Below are 6,540 nucleotides of genomic sequence, written 5' to 3' on the forward strand. Positions count from 1 at the left end.
AAACACGCTTCAGTGTGCTTCTACTTCTTCCAAAGAGTAGAGAAAGAAAGCAGCCAATGGCGTTCATCCTGATCTGCTGAGATGAGCGACTTGATTTCCTAGATTTTAGTTTTCCCACATACAGCAAGCAGGACTTAAGTCAATGGGCAGGTTCTTCGCAATGCTGAGGCAATGGGATCCGATTCATAGGTCATGTATTCCTTTTGCAACCACACAGCTGACAAAAACACGTTATGGGTAGGAATTACATACTTTGGCTCGGGGTTTCAGAGGCCTCAGCAACTCAGGGTGGCAAAGGAATGGCAGAGCAGAGCCGTGGGTCCACGGTAGAGAGAAAGTGGAACAAGGGAAACCCAGGAAAAGACACACGCTGGCAACTTCCGGCTAGGATCCACCTGTTAAAAAGGTGCCCATACTTTCAGTACACACTTTCTACAAATTATAGGGTGACCTCTTTTTTCATTATAGAAATATGTTTAACTGTGTTGCTAATGAATGCAACATAAAAAGAGTCAGAGTGGAGCTGGAGAGATGGCTCAGGGGTTAAGATGGCTCTGGGCTGCTCTCCCAGAGGTCCTGAGTTCAATTCCCAGATCCCACATGGAGGCTAACAATCATCTAAAGTGGAATCTGATGACTTATTATGGCATAAAGTCACACATGCAGACAAAGCACACATAAACATAAAATAAATAAATCTAAAACAAAACAAAATGAAAAAAGACTCCAATGTCCAGCATATGAGTCTATGGGAGACATTTTTTTTTTCTTTTTGGTTTTTCGAGACAGGGTTTCTCTGTAGCTTTTGGTTCCTGTCCTGGAACTAGTGCTTGTAGACCAGGCTGGCCTCGAACTCACAGAGATCCGCCTGCCTCTGCCTCCCGAGTGCTGGGATTAAAGGCGTGCGCCACCACCGCCCGGTTTATGGGAGACATTTTGTACTTAAATCTGAATACTCCCTTTGGCAGATTCAGGGTCTTCCATGTGAGAACAGATTTAGGTCTTTTGGACAATCAACAGAGACAGCAGTTGTCTGATTGTGCCCACAGCGCCAACAACGACAATCAACACTGGAATCCTAAGGTCCTCACCATGCCGGAAAAACCCTGAGAAGGCATGTGACATCCATCCCCCAAAGCCAAGCCCTGTTTTCCTATTCCTCCATCACCACAGCTGGTACTGCCCTTCCAGTTCATCCCGAGCTGCCTCTGTCGTCAAGGTGTTACCTCAGAAGACTGTCCCCTTCATCGTCCCCTGTACTACCTCCTAGAGGTGTTGTGTCACATGCCCACACGTATGGAAGCATTCTGCTGGTTCCTGTAACTTGCAGGGTGAATCCCAGCAGCTGACTCTGCCAGTGCCCCTCCATGGCTCTACTCTGTTGCTAACGCTGGAAGAAGATGCTGGAAATGCTTCCCAGTCTCTCTCTCTCTCTCTCTCTCTCTCTCTCTCTCTCTCTCTCTCTCTCTCTCTCTCCCCTCTCTCTGGGAAGGGTAGTTATGCAATCTACTTCTCACCAAGAAGCTATGATCAAAGCTTCTGCTCTCTGCTGTGTTTCCTGAGCCTTCCTTCCCTGAGTCGTCCTGTTTAGAATACGCCTGTGAAGCCTGGAACTCTACCAGATATCATGAAACCATGAAGCTGAAAGTTGTGTCAAAAACAGACACAGCAAGAACAGACAAAGTGGGATTTTTTTTTTTGACAGGGTTTCTCTGTGTTTAGCCCTGGCTGTCCCAGAACTCACTCTGTAGACCAGACTGGCCTCAAACTCCAATATCCACCTGCCTCTGCCTCCTGAGTGCTGTGATTAAAGGTGTGTGCCACCACAGTTGGGCTGACGTATTTAATAATTAATACCTTAGAGACAAAAAACTGTCTCAGGCTTGCAGGACCTATATCAAACCTGCCACATTTATTTTATTATTTTATTTAGAGATTCTTTATCAGAGATTAATATAACCCTGTACTATTAATAATAAAAATAGTAATAATAATAATGCCCATTCATAAAAAGGTATTTGGGGGATTTTTGTTTGGGTGTTTGTTTTGTTTTGTTTTGGGTTTTGACACAGGGTTTCTCTGTGTACCTCTGACTGTCCTGGAACTCGTTTTGTAGTCCAGACTGGCCTCAAATTCACTGAGATCCACCTGCCTCTGCCTCCCGAGTGCTGGGATTAAACAGACATGCACCACCATGGCCTGACTCTATACCACCACTGCCTGACTTTATAGAAAGGTCATAATCAAAATTTCCAGCTGACAACAATTGGTCAGAAGATGCTTATACTTGTTTGCGTGGTGTGAAGCCATCTTAGCAGCACTCATTGGAATAGACGTACCAAAATAAATACATAAATAAATACATCTGCCAGCACCATCCCCTCTCCATAGGAAGATGAAGAAAGTACTTTTTATTTTGAGAAATCTGCCACTTGAAATGGTGAAGACATGGACATAGCTTTAATGGTGACCAGTTATGTCTCATTCAGAGACAGTCTGAAACTGAGATGATGTGGTTTGTTTGCTTGTTTTGTTTTTTGAGACAAGATTTCTCTGTGTAACAGTCCTGCCTGTCCTGGAACTCGCTCGGTAGACAAGGCTGGCCTCGAACTCATTGAGATCCACCTGCCTCTGCCTCCCAAGTGCTGGGATTAAAGGTGTGCGCCACCACTGCTGGGCTAGATGACATGATTTTTAAAGGTGTAAAGTTAGAGGCTGGGGAGGGGTCAAAGGGAAAGGCACACAGGCAAGAGAGGAATTTGGATTCCCAGTACTGCTTAGGAATGGCTGCCTGTTTGCAATGCCAGTTCATAGGAGCCAGAGATCCTCAAGCAAGCGGGCTGGTGAAGCTGGCAGCACTGGCAAGCTCTGGGTTCAGAGAAAGACTAACTCAACAGGGAAGATGGAGAAGAACTGAGAAAGATACTGGACTCTGCCACCCTCCACCCTCCACCCTCCACATACACACGCATGCATGGCCGCCCACATGCAAACACATATACATGTATGCACACATACAACATACACATATGACAAAAGTGTAAGGCTGATTAAAATTGCCTACCATGGAACATATTTCCTACTTTGGAGAAAAAAAAAGCTTTCAGGTATGTAGATATGTGTATTATCTGTGAGACTCTTTGCCTCATAAAAAACCAAGGCTCTAAAGGGCAAATGCCCAGCTGAAGTCTTTGCTGAATGTGGTCCTTTAAGGAGGCTCCGTTTCCTCATGTAATTTTTGCTTTAGATTATTATTATTATTATTAAAACAAAGTAATCCAGGCAGGGTCACTTTATAAAGAAAATAATTTCTGTTTGGAGGTTCAAGTTCAAGGTGATGGCTTCCTCGAGGGCAGAATCCCTGAGGTGACACTGGATGGCACATTTCCATAAGGTTTCTTTCCACTTTCTTATAAAGCCATCAGCTTCCAGTCATGGGGCTGCCATCTTAATGACCATCTAGATTTAACCCCTTTCCAAAACTTCTAGAGAACATGGTTGAATTAAAGCCTCCACCTTCTTAATACCAAGTGGAAGAGCAATTTTTTGTTGTTGTTTTGGTTTTTTTCGAGACAGAGTTTCTCTGTGTAACAGCCCTACCTGTCCTGGAACTCATTCTGTAGATTAGATTGGCCTTGAACTCACAGAGATCGCCTGCCTCTGCCTCCTGAGTGCTGGGATTAACGGTGCGGTGCACACCGCCACCGCACAGCTGGAAGAACTGTGTTATGACCATAAAGTCCCTAGCACTTCTGGGCACCCACCCACACAGGGTCCTGTTTTGTTTACATTATTATTTGCATTATGAGAAATAAAAATAAAACTCAAATTGCCCAAGTTTACTTATTTTCTAGTTTTGTTCAAGGCAGTTAGCAGTGGTGTTAGAATTAAATTGAAGCCACTGAAGCCGGGCGGTGGTGGCGCACGCCTGTAATCCCAGCACTCGGGAGGCAGAGGCAGGCGGATCTCTGTGAGTTCGAGGCCAGCCTGGTCTACCAAGGGAGTTCCAGGACAGGCTCCAAAGCTACAGATGTGAAACCCTGTCTCAAAAAACCAAAAAAAAAAAAATTAAAGCAAAATTGAAGCCACTGAATTGTTTACTAAAATTAATATTTCTCTAGCAGAGAGATTAATAGCCAGAGAGAAATAAATTTTTACCCAGTTTCGAGAAGCTAATTTTTGTGTTTCTGATAATTCCATAAATAGAACCTGCGTTTTAACACTATATTGACACTCTACCAATATGTTCATCTTCCCGCAACCAAAAGTGTTCTTTGTAAACAGGCAACACTTGGAACTTTTAGACTATAATCGCCCACAATTAACACATAAAGACAAAGTAACTATGGTTACAGAGGAAAATGCAAATTGCTAGGCAATGTGAACCCAATAGGTGTCCCTAATTGCCGTAGACATTCTGGAATCTTACCAGAAACTGGCGAAAGGAAACAATAGGGAATGATTTTAGATACTGTCATTACGAAACAGGTGGAACACAGAAACCCCCAAAGACACAGAATAGCAGTCTCCCACACTTCAGGTGAGCTAAATCCGTTTCATGTCTTGACGGTTTATTTGGTTCCCCACTTTCTGTACTCATCTGTTTTTCGTGCTCTTCATTCTCTGTTTAGCCTTCCACGAGTTCCTACACACCCTATGCTCACACAGCACAGGGGGTGTGTGAGCATTCTCTAGAGGAGAGTCAGTAAGGTTAATGTGCTGTGAGAACTTGCCGGAGAGAATAATCTGTAAATAAAAGACACAATTCCTCTCTGGCCTTCAGTAAAGTATTTTTCTCATTAAATAAGACCAATGGGTACTTAAAAAAAAACCCTAACATTCTTAAATTGCCTATTTAATGTTAAAACTTCCAAAAATGCTGATTTGATTTTGTTATTTGAAACTCTTTTTTTTTGTTTTAATGTTTTATAATGAAAAATTTTATTGTCCATGTGATGGTAAGTGTGGGGACTGATAATAAGTTCAACATAGCTTTTGCTCAAAGCGCATCATGACTAGAGCCGTGAGCTTGTGAAAATGGTTATAATAGTCTTTGGTAAATGCTACAATGATCATACATGATGAGGGTAAGAAGGCTGGCTATGGAAACAAGATGTCCTGAGTTTGAACACTCAGCATCTCTGCAAAATCCAGGCACGACTGCTTATGCCTGCATCCCCAGTGTTGCTGGGTGAAGACAAGTTCTGGGACAGCCAATTTAGTTGAAATGCTGAGTTCTGGGTTTAGTAAGAGACCCCGGATTAAAAAATTAAGATAGAAGCAATACAGGAAAGCATCAAGCATCCTTCTCTGGCCTTTGCATGTGTATATATGGACATGCATCATGCATATTTGCATACAATACATACACAAAAATAAGATAAAAATAAAAAGCAATAGAATCTTATGCCTGGAGGTACGAAGGATCTATGGAAGACCTGACTTAATGTGAGCTTTAAACTACTTTTACACAGGCCAGCTATTGTATGAGGAACACGTATGTATAAAGCACGCTGCCATTAGGCACGAACTATAAAAGGGAAGGGTGGCAGGAGAAAGATCCTAGAAGGGAACAGAAAACTGTATGGGCCAGTTTATGTTTAGACAACATGGGACTGATCTGGATATCTTGCACGGGCCAAAGTAGGTAATGCTGGCTAGCCAGAGGACTATGAGTCAGGACAAAATGGCCGAGACTGTATATGCAGGGAACCAAGGGCAATTGGTGTTGTAATCCATGATGTAAGATTCCTCAGACTAGTTGTGGCCATGGGTTGATTTTATATGGTTCTTTGTAAATATGACCTTTATAAATATGATGGGTGCCTTTACTAGTCTTCCTGTATATGTTAATCCATAGGCCTGTATGCCTACATCCAAGTAGCTTATGTGCTGGTCTACTTGTGTGCATGTGTCCACCTGTGTGTAGCCTGCATGTTCTAGCATAGGCCTGGTTGACCACTTCACCTACCTGTCTAGTGGCCTGTGTGAAGGCAAGTAGAACATGTCTTATTTGTCCATGGCGCCTCAAACTCTTTTTCCAGCTTGCTGTGACCCTCCTTTCTTGGCATGGAAGCTTGAACCTCACAACTCCCTCAGTACTTGGGAAACTTGCAGCCCATGAGGAAAAGTTAAACTTATTCTAGAGGGGTTAGAAGGCCAATGAAGTTTTAATTGAAGGATCAATGTGGTCAGGTTTTGTTGAAGGAGCTGCGGGCTGCTTCCTGCCACCCTGCTCCTGGCCACCAGCTAGCTTATGCCCCGTTATGCCCCGAAATAACAACACACAAACTGTATTCTTTTAAACACTGCTTGGCCCATTAGCTCTAGCCCTTACTGGCTAATTCTCATATCCCTATCAGCCCATCTCTAATAATCTGTGTAGCACCAGTCTTACCGGGAGAGATTCAGCATGTCTGATCTGGCGGCTTGCTTCATCGCGTCCACCCTGGAGAGCAGAGCTATCGAGTCTGAGCTCACTTCCTCTTCCTCCAGCATTCTGTTCTGTTTACTCCACCCACCTATGTTCTAACCTATGAG

This window comes from Microtus ochrogaster, chromosome 24 (genome assembly GCF_000317375.1).
Source record: "Microtus ochrogaster isolate Prairie Vole_2 chromosome 24, MicOch1.0, whole genome shotgun sequence".
Classification (NCBI taxonomy): domain Eukaryota; kingdom Metazoa; phylum Chordata; class Mammalia; order Rodentia; family Cricetidae; genus Microtus; species Microtus ochrogaster.